General features: G+C 29.5%; 1 long non-coding RNA gene and 1 pseudogene across 1 annotated transcript; one reads left to right on the forward strand and one right to left on the reverse strand.

Moving 5' to 3' along the window:
- Nucleotides 1–4,914: 4,914 nt before the first annotated feature.
- On the reverse strand, nucleotides 4,915–5,452 carry LOC110612748. Its single transcript, XR_002487503.2, has 3 exons — nucleotides 5,432–5,452; nucleotides 5,138–5,281; nucleotides 4,915–5,056 (listed from the first exon to the last, which is right to left on the reverse strand). It is a non-coding gene; the product is annotated as an uncharacterized LOC110612748 (long non-coding RNA).
- A 9,686-nt stretch (nucleotides 5,453–15,138) lies between these two features.
- On the forward strand, nucleotides 15,139–16,283 carry LOC110613358 (annotated as a pseudogene).
- Nucleotides 16,284–20,680: the final 4,397 nt, after the last annotated feature.

Raw genomic sequence — 20,680 nt, forward strand, 5'->3', positions numbered from 1 at the left:
ATTTTGATTCAATAGCAATATTTAATATTTATTATTGTTAGTTTCATATATATATATATATATTTATAAAAAGGGACCATTCGATTTAGTGGGTTTAAAATTAAATTAAAAATTAAAATTTCAGTATTTATAAAAATCAAATCAAATCGATTTTAATTAAAAATTAAATCAAATCAAATCAATTTAATTCAATTCGATTTAATTTAATTTAATCGGTTTGATTTTTTTAATAAATTTTTACTTTTTATATTTTATTTTTAATATTTTAAAATTTAATTAAAATATTTTAATATGAATATGATCTAATCTCTCTGTATTAATTGAAATTTTTAAAATTAAAAATTAAACTGAATCGAAATAAATAAGAAATCGATCTAAATTTTTAAATTAATTCAGTTCAATCGATTTTTTCGATTTGAATCGAATACTGGTCATTTCTGAGCATAAAATATTATTTAGCCCTTGAGTTATATTTTTTTTAAAAGCAAAACTACTGATTATATTAATAAAATTCTATCAAACAAGAGGAATATCATCTCAAATAGAAAAGTTGATAAATTTTCTAATTAAAATATGAATATTTCATCAAATCATGAGAAATATTATTCTGAACATAGAAACGATTATATTTAATAAATTTTTTAATTAAAATATTAGATTATATTTAATAGATTTTCTAATTAAAATATTAGCAGCTAGTACTTAAACGTGCATTTAAACTCTTGAACATTTTAGATGAATAAATACTACAAAAAAACGGATTATCAGCGACGGATTTAGCGACGGAAAATACTTTTGTCGGAAAAAAAAATTAGCGACGGAGCAGCGATGAATAATATATTTCTGACTGATTAGTGACGGATTTTTAAAATATTAGCGACGGAATTTATTCCGTCGCTAATCCGTCAGAAAATGCAAATATAAAAGAAAAAAACCCTAATAATTTCTTTGATATCTCTTTTGATTTTAGCCGCCGTTTTTCTCTCCTCTCCTCTCCTCTCCTCTCCCCGATGCCACACCTTTCTCCTTGCCGCAATCGTCGCCGTCGCCACTGATCTTGCCACTGTCGCCGCTACTGGACTATTCTGTTTGTGTTGCTGGACGCTTGCCGCTACTGGACGCTTCTGTCGCTGTTGCTGGACGCTCCTCCCACCGCCACAACATTGCCGCTCGCCATTGCCTATCAGGTAATTATTTCAAACTGTTGTTGAGCAGCAAGTTTGCTGCTGCAGCAAGCATGCTGCTGTGCAGCAGGAAGCATGTTTGAAATAATTCAATTAATTTGATATTAAAATTTTTTAAATTGTTTATAATTAAATTTTTGTCTTATGTTTGAATTTAATTTTTTTAATTTATTTTACTTTAATATATTAAATCAAAACTTATTAATAAATTGGTTTGCTTTAGTGTCCAAGTTAGCTTTCAAGCATCAACAGCTTTAATTTTTATAATTAGAAGTTGAAAAAAAAGGTATTGTTTGTTTTACATCTTCATTTTCTAATTTTTTTTAATTATTGTAAACATTCAACTCTATTTTGATATGTATTGTTAAATTGATTAGTGTGTTTGATTTGTTAAATTAGTATATAATTAGAGTTGAATTTGTATATTGATTAAGGTTTTATATATTGTTTGTCTTTATTGTTAATTTAAACTAATAGATAATTATTTTTTCAGATGCCTCGAAGAGCAGTATCATCTAGAGGTAGAGGACATAGCCAGCAGCTCTCTATGAATAAAACAGATGAGGCAGTACAGGTGCAGGAGGAAACACTGGAGCACACTCCACAAGTATTAGGGGGGCAAGCAAACGCATCCTCATCATCATCAGTTCGAACTAGAGGTCCGAACTTGGAACATCCTATCCCATCAAACCCTTCTGATCGACAATATACTACAACATTATCCATATCTTGTCACAAAATAAATTGTAGCTAAAAATAGAATTTTGGTGGCTAGATGCTTTTGCCACAACATATTTTTCCCGTGACATGCCGTAGCTAGAAGTGGCGTAACTAAAGTTTAGTTACAGGATTTACCTATGTTGTGGCTATAATAAATATTTATTAGCTAAAAATATTGCCATTAAAAGTAAATATTGTGGCTAGTTATTAGCCACGAGAATGGAATATTTGTAACCACATTTTCTTTTTGCCACAGCAACTTTTTTTGTAAGTGATTTTGCTATGATTATGTTACAAAAATAATAATGTGGCAATTTAAACTTATGTATAGTTACAAATTTAATTTTATGGCTAACATATCTAAATTTAGTCATAAACTTAATTGTATGACAAAAAATATTGACTATTAGCCACATTTAAATAATTATAAGGCAAGAATAAAATTTATAGCCACAAAAATAAGAAAGTGACAAGTTATAGTATAATTGTTACACTTAATTTTATTTTATAACTATTGAATAAAGCCACAAAATTATTAAATTAGAAGCTATTCTAAATATACTACATACGGCTACTATTAATTATTTGTAGCTAAAATGTAATATTTATTTAATTTATTATTATTTAATGGGATTATATTATAATTTACTATTACATATGTTATTTATCTATTAATAATTTTGATAAAATTTATAATAGAATATAAAATTTATATAAAAAATTTAGCTAAAATTTAAATTTATAAAATAATTATATATTAATATTAAGACTCAATCAGAATGACAATTATAAAATAACAATAAATTTAATCCAAAATAACCAATATCCAAAATAAACTAATTTAAGTCATAAAGCAATCACACTAAAAATACTTGAAATTATAATACTATACTAACACTAATATTAATATCTAAATTTTCTAAAAGTAGTATTATAAGGCTGCTGGCTGCTTCAAAATCCAAAACTTCAAATATACTGCAAATCATCCTCCAATTTCATCATCTTGGGAATCCTCCATAGGCTGTATAAAATTTTATTTGAAAATATTAATAACAAAATTATATAAAATAGATAAGGTTCATACTAGTTATATAGCTTACAAAAATTCTTATATTAGAAAGAAAATGAGACTTAGTTTTTAATCACTTACCGATGCAATATTATTATTTTTCTCCAAAAGTATCTTGAATTTCTGCTCCCATATTCTATTCATCTCGGCAAGTTTCTCATCCATTTGCTTCTTAACATCATTTACTTGTTCACTTGCTTCTTTTTGAATTTGTTGGACACTCTCGTTTGCTTCTCTTCTTGAAGTATCAAGTTGTCTAAGTAGTTCTGTCTTTGTAGGTCTAGCACCAAAATATTCCGTGACATTTTTTCCAGGACCATAAACACGTACATAACCATTTTTTTCTGGCCCAAGTACATCAGCAAACATAGTATCATCATCCAGTGAAATTTGTCCTTCTTCTCGTTGTTTCTTTAGTTGCTGAAACTTTTCCTATAGAGATATTTATATTGATTGATATTAAAAAAATCAAAATATAGCATAAAATACATAACAAATAAATAAAACATATGTAAAAAGTATTACAATGGCTTCTTGTGATATTGGATCAATTTCTTTGCCTTGGCTTTCTCTTTCTGGATTCAAGAAAAAGCTCTAAGCGAGAAGATGTTTCTCCATTTTTTTTCTTCTGTTCAAATAAATATAACAATTAGTATTAGTTTATCATAGATCTATATCAATAAAAATTTGAGTTCAAGCAAAACCAAACTTTCCGTAAAAGAGTCAATTGATTTAATTACAAATATGCTGCAGATAAACAAAACTTGTATAAAAGAGCTAACATTTTTACAGCTAATGATATCAATTCAAGCGTTAAAATTCATAATACTGTTGATTATTATTTACTCTACAAGTTTGGATGCTCATAGGGTTGACCAATCATAATTCATTCCTATATTTAGAATATTAAACATGGTCAAATTCTACCATTAAATGAGTGAGTTATTAATGGTGTTTGCTGTCTAATCTAATACTACTAAAAAATTGCCATGTTTAACTTTAATGAGCATAAAGAAAAAGGGGATTTGTTTTGATGTGGGAATTGAAGGTTAATAACGGCAGTCTGAGTCTAATTAGGCATTTATAGAAAAAATAGTAAATGGCATATCAAAAAGTTCTAACAATCATATGAACTTCAAAAGTCATTATTATTATTTTTTTTGATAAAAATAGCTTTTATTAGAACTTTGAGAGTTATAGCAGAATACAAAGAATAACAACAAGCAGCTAGCTTATACCATTACAGGTTGACCAGTTCTTGATTGTTGAGCTACTAAAAAGAATTTGGATTAAGGAATAAGGAAAGCTAAGCACATCTTAAACCAAACAAAAGATCCATAAAAGATCAAATCATAAACTTTCTCAAGCTCTAAACTAGAATTATCAAATACTATTTTGTTTCTTTCTAGCCATAGTCCACAAAATGACAGCAGTAAAAAGGGATTATTTATGTATCATTTAATTAATAAAAAACATTATAATACTAATAAAATAAAAACAAACTCATACCATATGATCTCTCAGCCGAGCAAAGCTTTTTGTCCCCGTGTATGGCGGCATAGAACGCTTGCATCTATTTGTCTTATTTTTATTGCTTCTCTCCTAAAAAAAAACAATGAAAAATTTTCAGAATTTATGTTAGCTAACAGAAACTGAATTCATATAAAATAAATTATTAAATTTTACACGAATTTTTAATACCTGAAATGCATTTTCTGTCCAAAGATTAACCAAATACTTCCAATCTTTTACATCCATATCCTTAGAGTGTATATATCAATGGGTTTCGAAGGGAACTTCTTATAACTAGCCATCATATTTTTCACATCTGTATCATCTTTAACCTCTATCAATGCATCAAGATCACTAAGAGCTTTATTAGCCTTCAAGTAATAAAATTTATCTCCTTTTATAACATCAAATCCACAATCCTTTTTCAAATCATCCAATATATCAAAAAATGAGATGAAATCAACATCAAAATTAGGTTTCTCCATGAACCTACCATTTTCATATATTCTATTTGGTGAAAATATAAAATGGCCTTCATAATGATACCTCATTGTCTTCTGACTAGTATTCCCTAAAAAAAAAAATTGAAGTTAGCCATCTAATTATTTATCAAAACAACTTAAAATTTATAAATCACATAAATATTATTTACCTTGAAAATTTGAAGCCTGATTTTGGTGTAACTCTTGAGTTTCTTGAAAGTTCTGGTTAACATTATTTTCAGTCTCATTTTCCAAGTTAATATTGATGGAATTCCCTTTCCGCAACTTGCATCGTCGAGCCATGATGTTTGCTTCTACTTCATGGAAAAAATTGAATATTACACATAGGGGATAAATTAATATAAAAATAGTGAATCAAAGCTTTTTAACAGATGAAAAACGAATGAAAAGTAAATATCAGATGCCTTTCACGTGTTTAACCTAGAACGTAATTTTAAACGTACCTGATTGGATTTGATAGTGGAAGCTTCTCCTTTTGATAGTGGACAGAAATTGAAAACTGAATGAATCATGAGTGAGAATGAATCAGTAGCGGCTGTAGGGAGGGAATTTTTAATTTTAAGGTTTTCATTCCTCCAAGCCAAAAATATATATATTAGCAAGCTTATCATTATATTGCCGCCGCTAATTGATAGGGTTCCCTTTATTAATTAATATAATATTATTTATTTTTACTTTTTTGTAATTAAAATATTTTATATTTTTAATTAAATAAGCAAAATAAAATAATTTTAATTTGTTTAAGCAGATTCAAAATCAACGCTATGAATTGTTTTTTCAAAGAAAAAAAATCATGACCACACCTTTGTAGAACTGTATTTTTAACATCAAAATAAATTTATTTTAAAAAAAAAATTTCAAAATTAATTTATACGCAAAATACAAATATGTAGATAAAAAAAATTCAAGTACGTAAAAAAAAAATTTTAAGTGTGCCAAATTTGGCATGATTGTGTTTTTTGATGGAATAAGACCCTAAAGGTGTTAGATCGTTGGTTAAAAATTTGGAATAATTTTGGTATAAATTTAATTTATATATTGTGGATAAAGAATTTTGGTTTTTTTGATTACCGATTAGTAATTATGTTCAGTAATTAGTAATTCTGTAAGAAATTTTTAATTACCATAATTTCCAAATTTGCTAATTGGTCACGGTGATGGTTATAAAATGCTCACCTTTAAGCATATGGTGGGACGCAAAATAAACGATAGTGCATTTCTTACCCCAAAATGTTACACTCATACATTATAAACAAAATTCTTATTTATTAGTAATCATTTATTCAAATATTCAATTAAAATAAAACTTTAATGGTTCACTTTAATTAGTTTAAAGTCAAGAACATTAAAAAAGAAATAATGGGGCCAAAATAAATGACAGTGAATTGCTTACCCTAAAATATTATACTTATATATTATAAACAAAATATAATAATTATTAGTAATTATTTATTCAAATATTCATTTAAAATAAAACTTTAATTGTTCACTTTAATTAGTTTAAAGTCAATAACATTAAAAAAGAAATAATGTGGCGCACAATAAACGGCAGTGCATTTCTTACCCCAAAATATTATATTGTTAATCATTAGTAATCATTTATTCAAATATTCAATTAAAATAAAACTTTAATTTTTTACTTAAATTAGTTTAAAGTCAAGAACATTAAAAAAAAAAAGATGGAACGCACAATAAACGACAGTGCCTTTCATACCCCAAAATATTATACTTATACATTATAAACAAACTTGTTATTCATTAGTAATCATTTATTCAAATATTCAATTAAAATAAAACTTTAATTCTTTACTTAAATTAGTTTAAAGTCAAGAATATTAAAAAACAAAAGATGGGATGCACAATAAACGACAGTGTCTTTCATACCCCAAAAATATTATACTTATACATTATAAACAAACTTGTTATTCATTAGTAATCATTTATTCAAATATTCAATTAAAATAAAACTTGAATTATCCACTTTAATTAGTTTAAAGACAAAAACAATAAAAAAAGAAACAATCGGGCGCAAAATAAACGACAGTGTCTAAACATTACAAAAGAAATGATGGGTGTAAAATAAATAACAATGTTTTTTTTACCCCAAAATATTATACTTATATATTATAAACAAACTTGTTATCTATTAGAAATTATTTATTCAAATTTTCAATTAAAATAAAACTAAAATTGATAATTATAACTAAAATTGATTCATTAATATGTAACTTTTTAAGTTAGAAAATAATTCTCAATAACTTTTCTATCTAAACAAATGGACAATAGAAGAAAAATTGATTGAGAGACAAAAAAAAAACATATTATATGAAATTTTTTAGAACCTCTAAGCATATTTTTTGAACTTGATAAATCAATATATAATACCTAGAGGACCTCAGAGTAATTCTTCAAATTATTTTATTAGTTATAGTATTCTATCGTAGTTATATAATTGTGGCTAATTTGATAACTAATTCCATGACTCTTTGATAATTATAACTAAAGTATCATAGTATTTATACAATTCATTTAGCTACGATGTTGTGGCTAATGATTTAGTAATAGTTATGACAAACATAATTACATGACTAATATTTTTATGTTTCTGCCACAAATTTTTTGTAATGACTAATAAACTGTAGCTAATAAAATAATTATTACTACAATCATATTAGCTTCGTGGCTATTAAAATTATTACCTATAATATTAATGTGTTGTGACTACAATGGTAGTAATTGTTACAAAAAAATTAAATTTATAGCTATTATATCTATTAGCTATGATATTACTTTGTAGCTAAAATTAATTGTGGCAAATAGTCAACAAATAGTTACATTATATATAAAATAAAACAAAAAATACATATTAGTTATAATTGTTGCATTTTTGTTACTAAATAGTTTAAATTAGCCACAATAGGTTTTTAGCCGTAATAAAATAAATATATTAGCCACAATAATTTTTTTTGTAGCTACGTATCGTAACTAGAGATGTAATATATAATTGATTAGATTGAAAGGAAATATGTAAGTCATATACAACTTTTTGCTATTGATTTAATATGTATTATTACTTACAACTACTCATTATATATAAAAATATTGTAGTTTTTTAGATTCCACAGTTACTAGATCAATCACTAATGACATTAAGATGCGCTACACTGCTCCATGGAAAACTTGGTCAGAAATACCTTTAAAGATAAAAGACGAGCTCTTCGGACTTTTTGGGGTAAATACATCTTATATTCTAAAATTTCTAATATGCATTTTAAGTTTTTTAAATTTACATAACACTGATTGTTATTTGTAGAGTCGATATGTATGGTATGCGAGTGAAGAAGATATGGTTCGAATTGCTTGGGAAAAGGTAGGTAAAGAAAGACTACGAGACATTCTTAATAGAGTTAGGAGCGAATTGTTGCGTAAGCACAAGAAGACAGATGTTGCTTATCTATACAATTTAGGACCAGATTGGATAGAGACAGAGATATGGAATGAACTTGTTGCATATTGGAGTACACCAGAGTGGAGAAAGAAATCAGAAGTTGGTAAAGCAAATAGAAATGTAGAAAAAGATGGGACTATTACGAAACACTCTGATGGTTCAATAAAACTGGAGGTTCATGAGAATAGATTGGTATAACTCTTTTATTTCTTACTTTTATTTATACAATTCAGTTTTTATATAGATGGCTAGAAATTATCCATGCATCTTGTGTTGTGTGATTATTTCTTTTTCGTAGGCAAAGAAGTTGGGTAGGCAACCAACTCAACTTGAACTATTTCGTGCAACTCACACAAAAAAGGGGAGTCAAGGTGTTTTCATTGATGAAAAATCACGACGAGTTGATGTAAGTTTTTTTTTGCTTATTTATTGTTATCACATTATTTTTCTATTTGTTATGTTATCATTAGTTGTGTATGGTTAATGAAATGTTTATTATGTTTTCTTTTTTTACTTAGGAAGCTTATTTGAGTGCTATTGCTGAAAATGTGAATGACAATTGTGAGAGTCAGTTTGCTTTTGATTTGAATAAGTGAATTGAAATTTCTGGAAGTAGTAAAGGAAGAGTTTATGATTTTAGATTTTCTGATATTGCAAAATCAGGAACTCCAACTACCTCCTTCTCATGCACATCAGCTCATCCTGGAGGACCTTCTCAAACTATGTTTTCTTTAGAGGAGGTTGAACAAATATTAGAGCAAAACCGGATCAAAATGAAACAAGACATGGAGCAAATGTAAGAGCAAATACAAGAACAAATGCGAGTGCAGATAGAAAAGCAAATAAAAGATCAGATGAAATCATTGAAGAACAAAAAAATATCTTCACCGCATAACACAACTGCAGATCCTACTTCTCTATCAGATGGTTCAACAAATTCATAGATTAGTTTTAAAATTTATGAACATTGTTAAGTATTATGGATTTATTTTAAATTTTATAACCATTGTTAAGTATTATGAATTTATTTTAAATTTTATGAACATTGTTAAATATTTTGAATTTATTTTAAATTTTATGAATATTGTTAAGTATTATGAACATTGATTATAATTATTATGAATGATATTTGATTTATATTCAATATGATTCTTAATTATAAATTATTTGATTATACAGGAAATATCTAAATAAAAGCAGGAAATTTTTTTTGTGATCGAATTTTAACAGATTAGCGACGGATTTGTGAGAATATTTATTAAAACGTGTTAATATTTCCGACGGATTTCCGACGGAAAATTTCCGTCGCTAATTGTTTCCGACAGATTAGCGACGGATTGTTCATCGGATGAATTTAGATATTCTGACGGATTTAGCGACGAAAAACGTTTGTCGCTAAACTTTTCCGACGAAATTATCCGTCGCAAATTTATCCGACAGAGTTAAGGTCCGTCGGAAATCCGTCGCTAATATTTCCGACAGAAGCCTGGTCCGTCAAAAAAATTAGCGACATGACTTTAAGCGACGGATTTGAGTCCGTCGGAAATCCATCGCTGAAAGTTTTAGCGACGGATTTCAGACTATCAGCGACGGAAAAATTCGTCGCTGATAGTCTGTTATTTTGTAGTGACACTCCTAAACCAATTTAATTTAAATAGGTATAAATAAAATAAAATTAACATAACGACAAACAAAATTTAGCTTAAAAAGATGTGGTCCCACCAAGGAGCTACAAGCGGGTTGCTTTCCGGCATAAGCACAACTGTGCTTTCTCTAATATGGTGATATCAAAGCAAATAAGGGAGTTAATATTGGAAAATCCAGAAAGATGACTTCATGCAAGCCAAACGTTTGAGAGAGATTAAAATAGAAGAGATGAACTCGTGTTGAGAAAATATGTAAAGCTGCAAATCCCATATGCAATAATACAATGAAGGTAATAAACAACACATAAAGTCATCCGTAAAAGAAGGAAAAATAAAATTCACAAAATCATAAATGAAAAGCGATTTAAATAAATGATGGAATAAAAATAAAAATTTAAACAAATCAATGAAGAAAAATCACCTTCTAAAAAAAATAGAACAATAATAATCGATTTCTCAAATTATTGTACTTCTATTATGACCCGATCAAATTGGCTCTCGTTACAAATGTGTTCTAGTTTATCGAGGCAAATCATCTAGCTTCTATAAAAATCCTTTTTTCGCTCCAAGTACTAATCATCTCGATTTTCTCTTCAAACACATAAAATTCTGGAAAAATAAAAATTCACTAATTTTCTAGGTAAAAAAAGTATTCTAAATCTTGAATATGAGAGATTTTGGCAAAAATTGAATAGTGAAAAGTTATGGGATAGATAAAAATGGATTGTCTATGACGGTAAAATTTTAAAAGAAGGGAGAACTGAATGGTTTCGGCTATATTTTTTAGCCATAAACGTTCGTTAATGGTTATTGTCCATGTGGCTAACGATCATATCTCTAAATTAATTTTAGACTTTTTTTATATTTTATTTATATTTATTTAAATTAATTCAAAAATGTATTTATCCCTTTAAAAAGTTTAGAGATTTAATTCTACCTTTAAATATAATTCAAGGGCTAAACAACATCTTACGCCTTTTTAATAAGGGTATTAGTATTGCTGAATATTACTCTAAGGGCATGTTGAGTAAATATCTCATCTGGTATTGACTGGTAGTAATTTCCTTGTGGCTAGAAGATTGATGAAACTAGAAATTCCAGAGCCTGAAGTTCTCTTTTTCCTTTATTTCTTTTAAATGCATATTTAACATCCTTATTGATAGAAACAAGTAGTGAAATTATGAGGATGATGAATTATGCTTATCAGCTCAAACATACATAACAAATGCAGATGGCTGAAGTGTTGATATTTAAATTTCTCTGCCAAAAATCCAGCTAAATGGAACCGAGGGTGTATTAGAACGGTTGAAAGCTCGTTTAGTTGCTAAGGGTTTCCATCAACTTGACGGTGTCGATTACACTGAAACTTTTTCACCCGTTATAAAACCTGGTACCATCCGTTTAGTTTTAACTGTTGCTTTAGTTCGGGGTTGGCCTATTCGTCAACTTGACGTTAAAAATGCTTTTCTGCATGGTTTCATTTCTAAGAATATTTATATGGAACAACCTCCTGGAATGATTGATTCTGCGCATCCCTCTTATGTTTGTAAGCTTCAGCATGCATTGTATGGATTAAAACAGGCACCGTGTGCCTGGTTTGATCGATTAAGTGTTTTTTTAATTAAATATGGTTTCTATTGCAGTCTTGCCGATCCTTCTCTTTTCATTTTTCACTCATCGATAGGAATTTTGGTTTAATTTATGTTGATGATATGCTCCTCACATGCTCTTCCCCTCCTCTAGTTCAATCATTCTTGTAGGTCTTAAATTCTGAATTTTCTATGAAGGACCTCGGTCCGTTACATCATTTCTTGGGCATTCAGATTCACACTACACCCACTGGGCTCCATTTATCACAGACTCATTATGCTCATTCTATTCTGAAGCGTGCTCAAATGTTAGATTGTCGACCTATGCCTATGCCTTCGGTACAAAACACAGTTTCCACTCCAGATGACACAACTGTTGATCCTCGCTATTTCCGGGGCCTTGTTGGTTCTTTGCAGTATCTTACACTGACCCGGCCTGATCTTTCTTTTAGTGTGAATTACGTTTCTCAGTTTATGCACACACCTGACGTCTCCCATTTAAAATTTGTTCGGCGGATTTTACGTTATTTAAAAGGCACTATTCACTACGACCTATCTCTAACCGCTAACACTTCACTTGTTCTTAGTGCTTTTTCTGATGCAAATTGGGCTGGTTGTCCAACTACTCGGAGATCCACCACCGGCTACTGTACTTTTCTAGGTTCAAATATACTTTCGTGGTGTGCCAAGAAACAGAATACAGTGGCTCGTTCCAGCACCGAGGCGGAGTATTGCGCTATGGCTCATGCTGCCGCTGAGCTCACATGGTTGGGCTATTTATTGGCTGATTTACGAGTTCCCATCCATCATCCTCCGGTTCTTCATGGTGACAATTTAAGTGCCTTGTATCTTACTGTTAATCCTGTACTACATGCTCGTAGCAAACACATTGCTCTGGACTATCATTATATAAGAGAATGCGTTGCTCAAGGGGTTTTAACTACTAAGCATATTCCATCGTCATTACAACTGGCTGACATTTTTACAAAGCCCATGACAAAGGCTCGCCTGGCTCAATTTCGTCACAAACTTTGTCTACAGCCCCGACAAAGTTTGAGGGGGGATAATGACTTAAGGGGTTATAAGGATGCAAATATTCCTCTGGAGTTATAAGGCTGGATGCCATGTGCTAGAGCTGTGGAGAGATAAGGTGTATTATTGTAAATATGTTTAGTTTGAATAAGTCTTAGTGGTTAGGATCCCACGGGTAATGGGTTTGATTACCTGAAATAGCTCAGTCATTTTCTCCACTTTCTCCGCTTTCTCCTATTTAGTTGCTACAACAGTTGTTATTATTTTTTTATTTAAAGCAGTGTATTATAGCTCATTGGATTATTGGAGCTACATTCAATATTATATTATTCACTTCTTCATAATTTCTTGCTATAGCAACTTACAAAAATCTTTAAAACTACTTTGTTTTGCTAGAATTATGATACTATTTTCTTAAAGAAAATATTATTTGCATCAAATTATTAATATATTATTATTTTATACTTAATATATTATCATTTAATTTTAATTTAAATTATATAAAGCTATTATACATATTAATTAAACAAATCTAAACAACTTGATTTTGTATATATTTATAATTAAAATTAAAATAAAAATATTATATATAGAATGAAAATTCAGTTTAATTTTTTATTTATTTCAGTTTGATTTGATTTTTAATTTTAAATTTTTTAATTATTTTGATTTGATTCGATTTTGATAAAAAAAATAAAATAATAAACCGATTAGTAATAATAATATTGAGAGATTAGATCATATTAAGATTAAAATATTTTAATTAAATTTTAAAATATTAAAAATAAAGTGTAAAAGATAAAAATTTTATTAAAAATTTAAATCGATCAAATTAAACCGAATCAAACTGAATCAGATCGATTCAATTTCTGATTAAAATTAATTCGATTCGATTTTTATAAATACTAAAATTTTAGTTTATTCAGTTCGATTTGATTTTGAACATATATAATTAATTAAATTATATAATTAAAAATCTTTAACGGCTAATTATATTAATTATATAATTATAAATAATAATAATAATAAACTATATTATTAGCTAAATATACATGTGGTTTTATAATTTTAGCTAATTTTTTTATAATTTTAACTGATGAAAAGGAAATAAAATATATTAATATGGTTGCTCGATTAATAGGGAAAATAATTATTTTTTATTTATGAAACCTATATTACCATTATCAAAGCTAAATCATATATTTTAGTTAATTCTTTATATAATTTATCATTTTATTTTATTTTTTAATTTTATTAAAATTGTTAGCTTCACCTGAATCAAACCATATTTATATAATAATTTATCAAAAAAAATTTAGCGAAATGATTAAAATTATATATTATAAAAATTGGTATCAAGTCTTGATTGGCAATTTTTTAACAAATTAAGAACAGCTGGATACCTAATGAGAAAATAAAAATTATTTTTTGAATAAAATAATTTATAATAGGAAATTTATTTATAATATTGTTTATTATGTTAATTATAATAAGAATTTATTTTAAAAAATGAAATAAAATATTAATTTTATTGAATAGAGTAATAAAATATTAATTTAATTAGTAAATCCGTAAATAAAAGGGATGAAATTTTTAAATTGGACTATAATTGACATGGTTTAGATTTTTTATTATCAGACACATGGGCAACCATATATTAAATAATACCAAAGCCACGTGAGTAACATGTCAGCAATTTTAATTTTAAATGGCTAAAATTAATACAAACCTTTATAGGGAGAAGATGGATATAAAATTGTCTTTCTTTCAGCTTTTATTACAACACATGGAGAAAGAGTTGAAGAAGAGTGAGATGAGTTGAATAACTTATTTAAGAACATTTGTTATGGAAAAGAAGACTTGTATAATTTCTTTTCTTTCTTCCCAATTTTGTTGCTCTTTATATAAGACTAGGATGGTAACAGATTGATATTTTTAGATATTCGATTCGATTGAATTTTATTAGGACGAATTTAAATAATTATATTTTAAATATTTAAATTTAAAAATTAATATTCATTATGTGTTCGGATCGGATTGGAATTTTATATGTAGGAAATTCAGTATCTGAATCCATTTATATAAATAATTAATTTAATATAAAAAATTAAAATTTAAATATTTTTTAGAAATATTAAATTTTTTAAATAAAAATTATTAAAGCAAATATTTTTTATATAAATTATTAATTAAAATATATAAAATTAAATGAATTAGAATTTTATTCAAATAATAATAATCAGATTTGAAATGAATTCGAATAGTTTAAATTAATTTTTAATTAAATTACAATATTACTGCGTCTAATTTTCACTATTATTACATTCCTTTACAAGACATGTTCAACTTCTTTATTCAATCACAAAAATCAGTTTTCTCTTTCTAAGAAATTGTTAGCTTTAGCACATATCTAGACAGAAAATCAGGAAGAAAAAATGATTCTAAATCTCCACCCATTAGCCTTCTCAACCCAAAATGCTAAGTCCTGCAAAATCTGGATGGCCACTACTGCTGCAAGAGAGAAGGTGCATGTTCAAGTCACTCATTCTCTGCCACCTCAAAAGATTGAGATTTTCAAATCCTTGGAGGGTTGGGCTGAGAAGAACTTGTTGAACCTTCTAAAGCCTGTTGAGAAATGTTGGCAGCCGCAGGATTTTCTGCCGGAACCTGACTCTGAAGGCTTCTACGATCAGATTAAGGAGCTAAGGGAAAGAACTCAGGAACTTTCTGATGAATATTTTGTTGTTTTAGTTGGAGATATGATCACAGAAGAAGCAGTCCCAACATACCCATCAATACTTAACTCCCTGGATGGAATTCAAGATAAGACTGGTGCATCTCTCTCTCCTTGGGCAATTTGGACTCGGGCATGGACTGCTGAAGAGAATAGACATGGAGATCTTCTCAACAAGTATCTTTATCTCTCTGGACGTGTAGACATGAGAAAAATCCTGTAGTGTTCTCGTAAGTGGATCATTTCCAAATAAAACATTCTTAACTTGTATTTATGTTCTCTGATTGATGAGAAGACAATTCAGTATCTCATAGGCTGTGGAATGGATTCTAAATTTGAGAGCAACCCATACTTTGGATTCATTTACACTTCGTTCCAGGAGAGAGCTACATTTATCTCCCATGGAAACACAGCAAAACTAGCTAAAGAACTGGGAGATATTAAACTGGCACAGATTTGTGGAACCATAGCTGCAGATGAGAAACGCCATGAAACTGCATATGTTAAGATTGTAGAGAAGCTATTTGAGATCGATCCAGACACTACTATCTTGGCATTTGCTAACATGATGAGGAAAAAAGTATCAATGCCAGCTGAGTTGATGTACGATGGCGAGGACTACAACCTTTTCAACCACTACTCAGCTGTTGCTCAGCGTCTTGGAGTCTACACTGCTAAAGATTATGCTGATATTTTGGAATTCCTTGTGAGAAGATGGAAAGTTGACAAGCTGACAGATCTTTCTGGGGAGGGACGTAGAGCTCAAGATTTTGTCTGTGGATTAGCTCCAAGGTTTAGAAAGTTGGTGGACAGAGCTCAAGAAAGGGCAAAGAGGGTTTAACAATTCCTGACTTCGACCGAGTAATCATAGTATGTGAAGAAGGTAAATTCAAAGCATGTTCATCAAACATAGTATCATCAAGAGAAGCAGAATTACCTGGTGCAGTTAATGATAATTTTTCAAATTGAGAAACGAGAGACTCACTTACTGAACAGTCCAATGAATGTGTCTTTGTGGGCTGCTCTGGAAGGTCATTGTCCAATGAATGTGTCTCTGTGGGCTGCTCTGGAAGGTCATTCGAGACAAACAATTGCTGGTCTGGTATTGTTGAACATTGTTGCACCTGGTCTGCAATCCGAAGCTCCTCTGGACCTTGATAGGAACTTTGTGCAGGAGCAGACGAATCTGCCACCACCACCACTTGGTTTAAAACTGACGAACTAGTCTCCGGAACATCCGTTGGCACTGGAACAGTAACATGTGACAGAACTGGGGACTGAACAGCAGTGAAATCAGCTGCTGTTTGCTGCAGAACTGAGGATGTAGATGAGGGCTGCAACACCACCGCAGAAGGCACAACTGCGGCAGGCTGTTGGACCTGTGTGGCTTCACCTTCAGACGGCAGAATACTTGTGTTATGAGCATGAGAAGAGTCTGGCGAGGTAGCAATCTCAGAAGGCACACTCCCCTGTAAAGAAGGAAAAACAGTCTCATTTTGATTACTTTCATCAAAGTCGGTACATAAACTAGAAGAAGCAGGCAACCACGAATTCATAACTTGAAGAGCAAAAGATGGATCAGCAGAAGTAGATTTGAAAGGAAAAACAGCCTCATCAAAAGACACATGACGACTTATAATAAATTTCTTAGTTCTAGGATTAAAACATTTATACCCTTTGTGTTTCTCACTATAACCAACAAAAACACATAAGCAAGACTTTGGATCAAACTTATGTGCCTTAGAGTCCCAAATGTACGGAAAACATTTGGAACCAAAGACACGCAACGAACTGTAATCAAAATGAAAACCATGAAGCATATAAAAAGGAGTCTCATTTCCTAAAACAGTAGTAGGTAATCTATTTAAAAGAAAGACAGCTGTTTGAAATGCTTCAACCCACATATATAAAGGTACATGACTATGGTACATCATAGTTAATCCTAATTCACGAATTACTCTATGTCGCCGTTCAACGGCACCTATTTGCTCAGGAGTATATGAACAAGAAATGTGATGCTTAATACCATGTGTGAGAAAAATGAGAAGACAAAGCATTATTAACGAACTCACCTCCTCCATCTGAATGAAAAACTTTAATTTGTTTTCCGTATTGACGCAATATAAATTGTTCAAATGCCAAGTAAGTAGCAAAGAAATTAGATTTCCGTTTTAGAGGAATAATCCAGGTATATTTTGAGAAATCATCAACAAAACAAGCATAGAACTTAAACTTAGCAAAAGAAATAACAGGCGCTGGTCCCCACAAATCGCAATGAATTTTATCAAAAACAGAAGAACTAGTATGTTCAGAAGCACTAAAAGGCATTTTACTTAATTTGCCTAACTGACAGCTATCACACAAAAACTTAGAACACAAAGAACCTGTTACATTAACTAGATTTTTATTGAATAAAACAGAAATAGCCAAAGCTTGTGGGTGTCCTAATCTCTGATGCCAAAGCTCAGCAGTACCAGCCTTAAACCGATTCGAGAAGTAGGCCTCAGGAATTCCAGATAATATATACAGATTACGCCTCCTTGGCCCTTTCAGAAGTACCTGCCTTGTTTCCCGATCCTTAACACAAACAGAAATATTAGAGAACTCACAGTTTACTGGATACTCATCAGTTAGTTGACTAATTGACAACAGGTTTTGTTTTAAATCAGGTACAGACAACACATTAGAAAGAGGCAGATTATACTTTTGTTTCAAAAAAGATGTACCAATACCATCAATTGGCAAGAACGCACCATTTTCGATTGTGATAGAATCAGACCCAAGATAACTACTAATATTTTTTAACAAATGTTTGTTACCTGTCATGTGATTGGACGCACCTGAATCAGCTACCCAGTCGGCATCGTGAACTCCATTGTCGAGTGTGAGAGCTGCAAGAGCTTGTGGAGGGCTTTCACGTTGTCCTTTAGAAACCCACCAGCAAATTTTAGCAATATGTCCTTCTCTGCCACAGTATTGACAAATTTCATCCCTATAAAGTTCCTGTTTAGCCGGTGTCATTCGCCTCTGGCCTGGTGGTGGTGGACGGCGTTGGGCAGAATACCCCCCCTTTGTTCTGATTCTGACCTCGGGTCTGCTGGGCTTGAAATCCTCGTCCTTGCGAATCGAAACTGGAGCGTCGATCTGAGCTGGGATTTGTGTGTTTCTGTTGATTCCCATAGAAAGCTACATGTGACGCGATCTGTTCCAGCGAAGTATTGGTCTGACTTATGAACCAATTCTGCCGTTGATCATGATTTTTCAATTGTGACACTAACTCATTATAGTTAGGTCGTGGTGGCTTGAGCATAGTAGTGGTGAAGGTCTCGTATTGTGGACCTAAGCTAGTGAGAAGACATAAGACTTTCTCACCATCGGGCACTTTTTTACCAATTGCAGTCAAATTGTCGCAAATCTCTTTAAACAAGCGTAAGTGATCTGTTATAGAGTTGTTGTCGTCTTTTCGAAAATACGTTAACTGTTGTCGAAGGGTAAACTCTCTCTTTTGTGAGTCTTGAGCATAGGCTTCTTTCAAAGCGCTCCACACATCTCTCACAGTTTCTAATCCGATGACAAGTCCCAGAGATTCTTCACTGAGAGTCCCGTAGATCCACCCTCGAAGCAATCGATCGGACTTTTGCCAAGTTTTAAAAGCATCTGACTGTTGTGGTTGATAATTTTCTGGAACTGGATTTGGAGAAGGTTCGAACTTCTGATCTTCTGGAAAATCCCTCACAAGGTGATCGGATAATTCCTGACTCTCAGCTAAACTCAGGACCTGTTCTCTCCAAAGTGGGTAATTTGTCTGTTTAAGTTTTAGAGTTACGAAATTAGCTACATTCAAAGTAGGAGAAGCCATGGGAGCGGACAGAACCTGCTCTGATACCAAGCAAGAAATTATGAAGAAGTGAATAATATAATATTGAATGTAGCTCCAATAATCCAATGAGCTATAATACACTGCTTTAAATAAAAAAATAATAACAACTGCTGTAGCAACTAAATAGGAGAAAGCGAAGAAAGTGGAGAAAATGACTGAGCTATTTCAGGTAATTAAACCCATTACCCGTGGGATCCTAACCACTAAGACTTATTCAAACTAAACATATTTACAATAATATACCTTAGTTTATACTGAAATTTGTTTAACTGATATTTTGTAAATATTTTTATTTGGGTCGGCTCGATTCGTTGTTTTAAAATTAAATTAAATTGAATAAATTAAAAGTTAAAATTTTAATATTTATAAAAATTTAATTCAATTAATTTTGATCAGAAATCAAATCGAATCGAATTACTCTAGATTCAATTTGATTTGATCAATTTAAATTTTTAATAAACTTTTTATTTTTTTTATTTTATAATTATGATATAATTACTGTGTTATTAAAAAAATTATTATCACTAATCGGTTCGATTCAATTTTTTTAATTTTTTTATTAAAATCAAATCAAATCTAAATAACTTAAATTTTTAAAATTAAAAATTAAATCGAATCGAAATGATTAAAAAATCAAACTGAAATTTTAAATTAATTCAATTATATTAATTTTTTTAATTCTGTTCACAGTTCAATTCAAAATCGAACCGAATTGAATAAATTGAAAATCAAAATTTTACTATTTATAAAAATCAAACCAAACTGATTTTAATCAAAAATCAAACTGATCTAATTTGATTCGATTTGATCAATTTAAATTTTTAATAAATTTTTTATTTTGTATACTTTACTTTTAATATTTTAAAATTTAATTAAAATATTCAAATTTTAATATAATATAATATATATATTATTAAAAATAATATACTATTATCGATTTAATTTTTATTTTTTTCTAATTACAATCGAATTAAATTAAAATAATTAAAAATTTTTAAATTAAAAATCAAATCGAATCAAAATAAATAAAAAATCAAATCGAATTTATAAATTAATTTAATTTAATTATTTTTTTTATTTGAATCGATATCATACTTATAATTAGATTATCCTATTAGATGAAATTGGATATATTTAATCTTGAATCTGTATTGACATATCAACACGCCTTTGATAAGTTAGAGATATTAACTTAAGTTGAATTTGCAAATGATTTGCCTAGTAGATAAGTAATGACTGATTTAATGAGTTCAAGAGCTAGAAACTAATAGTTAATTTTTCTTGTAATTATAATATTAAAAAATAATAAATAAATAAATTACAACAACGTGCGGGTTATTTTACTTGTATAACAGCTATGATG

This window comes from Manihot esculenta, chromosome 4 (genome assembly GCF_001659605.2).
Source record: "Manihot esculenta cultivar AM560-2 chromosome 4, M.esculenta_v8, whole genome shotgun sequence".
Lineage (NCBI taxonomy): Eukaryota > Viridiplantae > Streptophyta > Magnoliopsida > Malpighiales > Euphorbiaceae > Manihot > Manihot esculenta.